This window comes from Macadamia integrifolia, unplaced genomic scaffold (genome assembly GCF_013358625.1).
Source record: "Macadamia integrifolia cultivar HAES 741 unplaced genomic scaffold, SCU_Mint_v3 scaffold1869, whole genome shotgun sequence".
Lineage (NCBI taxonomy): Eukaryota > Viridiplantae > Streptophyta > Magnoliopsida > Proteales > Proteaceae > Macadamia > Macadamia integrifolia.
Window position 1 is genome coordinate 139,696 of NW_024868394.1, and position 6,157 is coordinate 145,852.

The following is a 6,157-nucleotide window of genomic DNA, read 5'->3' on the forward strand; positions in this document are numbered from 1 at the left end:
CAATGTGACCATATGGATAAATAGTGCTAAGAAATACGATTCCGACGATATATGGTACTTTAAAATCGGACAGTCGGATCTCCCGTAATCATTGCCAAAAAATTCCATAATTCGCACACGCGCTACACGCAGGCCTGCCCGCACACATGCTGCGTGCGTTGGCCAGCAGGCCAAACCGTAAGTATACTGTGCGCGCGGGCCAGCAAGCCAGCCCACATGCCTTGTGCATGCTCCTGCATAACCCTACACGAGCCCCCACCTACTGCAACCCTTGCACTTGCTGGCTACTGCCAGCTCCCCCGCTAGTTGTAGCTGGCACCCCCGTTGGCTACTGTTAGCACCCCTGCCTACTACAGCCCGCACTTGTTGCTGCCTAGCCCATGCACGGTTGTAGGCCAGCCCATGCATTATGCCTGCCCATCCTTATCCTATGCATGCCCAGCCCGTGCACTGTGCCTACCCAGCCTGTTTACATTTCCTGCCCATCCTTGCACCATGCCTGCCTTCCCGTGCATCTGTGTCGGTTATGCCCCGTGCATTTCAACCCAACCTTGTGTGCCGCCATCGACGGCCAGGATTTGCATTCCACTGGCTCGATGAGTGAAGAAATTTTCTCTTCACCCATTTTCGCGTATGCACTACTCCGCTGGCATACCCTACGCTGCAACCTCCTATTAGTCCAAAAACCCACTTTTTGGCCCCATTGGCTAAAATTTATCTCTCCTCCCGTTTGTCCAATAACCCACCTTTTTCCCATTGGCTAAAATTTTTCTCTCCTCCCGTTAGTCCAAAACCCCCCTTTTGTCCATTGGTTAAAACCCCTTTTCATGCACTTTAGTCCAAAACCCCCTTTTCTCTAGTGGTTAAAAGAATTCTCTCCTCCCCTTGGGCTCGAAAATACTATAAATACCCCCTCCTTTGGATTTAACATAGAAAAAATCACAACCCCACTTAGGAAGTGAAGCTCTGCCCTCTATCCTCCTCCCCTCCCCCTTTGAGTTTCTTCATGTCTTCAGAGCGATCTTTGTTAAGATCCAAATTTTGTTCGGATCTTCGAAGAGTTCTTCGGGATCTTAAAGATCTTCAATCCAAGTTTGTAGTTCAATCCATTTTTTTCAGAAATAACATGTTTTTGAGTGTTCTTGATCTTTATCGAAAGTAAAAATCCCTCCCCCCTTGAGGTTCTTTGGGTCTACAAAGAGATCTTTATCAAGATTCGGAGTTCTGCTCAGATCTTCAAAGTGTTCTTCGGGGCTTTGAGGATCTTCAATCCAATTTTAGGTCAATCCACTCTTGCGAAATAGGCCTCCACATATCTTCGAGCGGTGCAGGGCCCACAAAATAAGCACACATGACACACCCCTCCCTCATGAAATGTGAAGAGAGAGGAGAGAGGACAGAATGACGACTCGTGAAGTCATCGATCTCCGGCCACTACCCTCACAGATTACTTTTACATCTCTAGGTTCCTAAGAAAATCTGAAATAACTGTTGATACCATGAAGCATCTTTATCGAGAACAAATGTCTGAACCATTCAAATGATCCTATTGACTAGGATATGCTCTCCGAAGCTCTTTTATGCTTTGGTGAAAGTTCTACCAGCATTGATGAACCAAGCAGTTGTCAATTGGACTTTTTGGTTCGGTTCGATTTCGGTCGGGTTGAATTGGTTTCGATCTAGGAATGTGGGAGATAAAAAACAATCCATTAAGGAACTTTGGTTTTCGATCGGTTTCGATTTCGACCCAGTTTGATTTCGGTTTATCTCGATTTTTCAATATCGGGTTAATACCGGTTTAGGTCGGTTTGTTATTGGGCTTGAACCATAATGAAATCTTATATACATAACTTATAGTGATAGGATTTGATGAAAAAAAAAACACTTTAAGTTTATGATTATGATTAAATCATGGTTTATCGTTGTAAGGGAACTAATATTGAAACCAATGGCTAACAAATTACTATGAAGATAACTAATATTGAAATCACAAACGAACCCTATTATCCCTAATCATTCATTTAACGATCCAACTAGTTTTATATAGTGAACAAGGAAATCAATGGAAGCATTATTTCAATTTACAAATCAATTTCTCTATTCATAACCTAATATTCAATGATTTGTAACAATTCCCCTTAGAATAAAAATTTTCTCACTAATACTGTGAAAAATGGATAGTCAATTCACCAATTTATAATATCATAATCATTTATTTTTTTATCGGTTTCATTCGGTTTGGTTTCGATTTGGTTATTGGTCAGTTCGATTTGGACCGACTAAGATACCTCAATCCAAAACCAATCCAATAAGGATCGGTTTGGTTCGGTTCAGGTTTTATCGATCGATTTTGGTCGATTTTGTCAGTTCGGGCTAGGTTTTGACACCCCTATGTGAGAGTATTGATGAGGTAATGAACCTTGTGGAATCACCAGGATAGCTTCAACCCAATGGAATCACCAGGATAGCTATTTCTGGTTTAAGCATGGTTTGGAATGATATTCTTGCAGACTTGCATCAATTCCATATTTGTAGGATGTGAATAAGTGAATTCATGTATTTCTAGTGTTGCTGATTCCATTAGATTGAAGGAAATGCTTAATTATGAAGTCATAATGGGTGAACAATGCGACTGGATAAAGAAATCACTCGTTAAAATGCCTCACACAAACTATTCCAGTCTCTTGTTTTTTATTTTTAAATACTATCAATCTTATTGTTTGTTGTTTTATGGTTATCCTTGTTGGCAACCCGACCACATGGGAGTGATGGTGTGGCTAGTTTGGGTGATGTGATCGAAAATGATGACATGGCAGCATTCAATGTCACTAATGAAATAACAAAGCCACATGGTGTGCATGAAGTTGATTGATACATCTACGGTAGGTGGTATAGGTTTTCAAGTCAAAACTGATAAAATTAGCCTATTTACGCTCAAGGGAATTTTCAACAGTGAAATTGACATTTTTTGGAAGGCCATTTCTCATCAAAAAGATAGATTATAATTTATCTAGTCTAATGTTTTTGATTTTGTCGCGTTCCGATACTGTATGAAGAAGTTAGGGTATCCGCAATTAAAATATAGCTTTATGGCAATCCCAATTTCGGCATTGAATATTTTTTTGGAAGAAATTTTCTCCATGTAACGATATGACAAAAATCCGACCTTTCCAACACTAATGATTTCGTTGCGTTTCGATTCCGTATGAGGAAGATGCAGCATCAGAATATTCTAGGGGCATTTTGGTATTTTTAAATGGTTGATTCGGATCATTGGGTATTTTGGAAAGTTGTAGAGCATCGAATCGTGGTTCCAACGCACTTCATTTCATCTCGATTTGAAATCGTATAAAAAAGTTACATGCATTTCTGTGAAGCCAATTCGAAATTTCAAACCGAAAAATCCCTAATTGCTCTCGGTGATAGGAGGATTTTTTCATATTTTATTTTTGAAAAATGAGGGGTTTTATGTAATTTCAAGATTTTGAAGGTCTGAGTTGCTAAGGGTTTCTATCATTGAAGTTTGTGGGAGCAGGGGCTTAGCCGCTATTTAAAATAATCAAAGAGATCTTTAATAGATGGCTCAGATTGAGCCACATAGGCCAAATACTGATTGAATGGAACGTGTTTGGCTGACATAAAAGATGCTTGCGCATGTGTTGGGTTGGTCGGGTGTAGTGGTTGTGATGGTCTAGTGCTACATTATATCACATCAACTATTGTGTGTTGCATGTGCATCATCATAGGGGCTTAGATTCCAATCCCTTAGATCGGATCAATTAGATTTTATAGATCCAAATCTAACGGTATTCAAATGCCTCTCCTTTATGGATTAAAGCCGGCATCACTCCGTAATTTGGGCTTATGTAGCCAATTCGGTGTCGACAACGAGTCTAATGATGTGCTTGCATCACGCTAATGTCATTGACATTCTCATCTACTGGCTATGGTTCATTGACCGTTATCTATATCTGACAGCTCAGATTAAAAGATTCCTTTTCATAAGATCTATGGCCAGTTCTGCACCTCTGTTGCACGCACCGCCGGAGTAGCCCACGCTAAGCTCAAAAGAAACATTTTTGAAGCTTCTAGTTGACCCAACATGAAATAGCCATAACTTTCCAACCCTAACTCCAAATGACTCCATCCAATTTGTTGTCCCTTCGTTTTTTCTAGCTCTACACAATGGAAGCAAGAAAAAAACTTTTGAGTGAGGGAAGGTTGCGATTTTGGCAAGAGAAACTCTCTCCATTTTGTTGATCCTTGAATGAACATGAATGCTTAATGGTAGTTGTTCTTAGTCCATTAAAGGAGTTAGAAGAGGTGGTTGAGGTGTGTTGATGAGCATTAACTCAAAGCCAAAGAGGATGAGAAGAAAGCAATGAAGGATTTGCTTGTTGTTGCTTTGAATAGCAATAAGCCAAGGGGAGAGAAGGTGTGAGCTCCAAACTTGTCAGTGCAAGTTCGCAGTCATCCCAAGCAACCGATTGTGAGATTCTCTAACTTTGGATTTATATTATATACATGTATGATGATATATATGTATGCTTGAGTTAGTTGTGGATGAATTGTATACATGCTAGGTTAATTTTGGATGAATTGTAAGCATGCTAGCTAGTTGTGGATGTATATGCTAGGCATGGCTTGATTGTAGGGCATTGATATAAACCCCAATTTATTGTATTATTATTTTAAGTGCTCAGTGGGTGCTAAGCACTAGGAGTGGGTGCTACACATTGTACCGGTACTGCGAGTGCCATCTCAGCCTTGGCTTAAGAAAATTGGGTTTGAGTGTAATAAAAACTAGTGTATTGAGTAGGTACAAAACCTTATAGGCACTACTCCGAAGACGTAGGCAAATTAGCAAACCTCGTAAAAACCATGTGTTGTGGGTGTGTCCGTTGTTTGCATTATATATATTGAAGTGTGTGGGATGTGGAATGAGTGCGCACATTTAGGTGTGCCTATGAGAGGTTGAGTGTGCATACGACTGTGTGCGAACAAGAACATGTACATGAGTAGGTGTATCAGGTTTTGTTTGGTCAAATATCAAACAGATTTTTGGGGATCGAAATTTGACTCACTAATTCACCCTCTCTTAGTGACCGTCGGGTCACAACATTGTTATCTATCTTATCTTATATTTATTTCTTGTTTCATGAATTCTTTCATCTCATTGGTTCCTCAATTGTCAATTGTATGAGTGGAGGTTAGGGGTAATGAGGGACTTAAGTAAAATATGAATTGATCATGTGTTTCAGTCAAACGGGTACAATAGTTATTTCAACTCTTCACTTAACAGTGACTGACAGTGGGGATGTGAATGTAATTTGGTATTATGTATGGGTGTCTTTCTAATACTGGCATTCTCTAAGGGGTGATGTTTTAAATTAATAAAAAAAAAAAGGGATGGAGTGGATAATTTTTTATTCGATGCAGTGGGTAATTTTTTATTTTTTTGGTTACTTGAATGGATAATTTGATGGATTGAAACCTATTTTTGAAGTGTATAAATTAAAAATTCAGGTGATTCCATAAATTTTTTTTTGGTTCTGTTACCAAAAAAAAAAGAAAAACAAGTTTTTTTCTAATTTCAACCGGATAATACCATTTTCTTTTTTGGTAGAACCGGATAATACCATGGAGTGTATTTCAATCCGCACTCCAGATATCCCGGTTTAAATCCAACCCCGGGTCGAACCCATCCTCCTTTCACTCTGTCTCAAAAGCCAACAGAGAGAGTACTGCTTAAAAATAAAAATAAAAAAGTTGAGAGAGAGAGAGAAACGAACAACTGTAGTTTCAAATCAGAGGGAGAGCGGAAAAAGGCCTTTTTGATCCATATGTCTGCAAATCGGATTATAGCAGAGAGGGTATGTCAATGGGACACCTACAAAAACCTAAGAGTGTGATTCTCTCGGGTTTTAATGTTTATGTAAACCCTAACATCGACCCACACAATTGGATTTACCAAAAATGGCGATTCACGGATCCCCTGCCGACATTGGGATTTCTCTCTCTCCTTTGGCGGAGGTTGAGCAGGTGTGTGATTTGAGCCTCTGAGTTGCCAAAAACATCGTCTCCTTCGATTTCATTAAAGGGTTTTATTTATTTATTTTTTTACTTTTTCCCCCTTTTTTTGGGGGGGTGGGGGGTG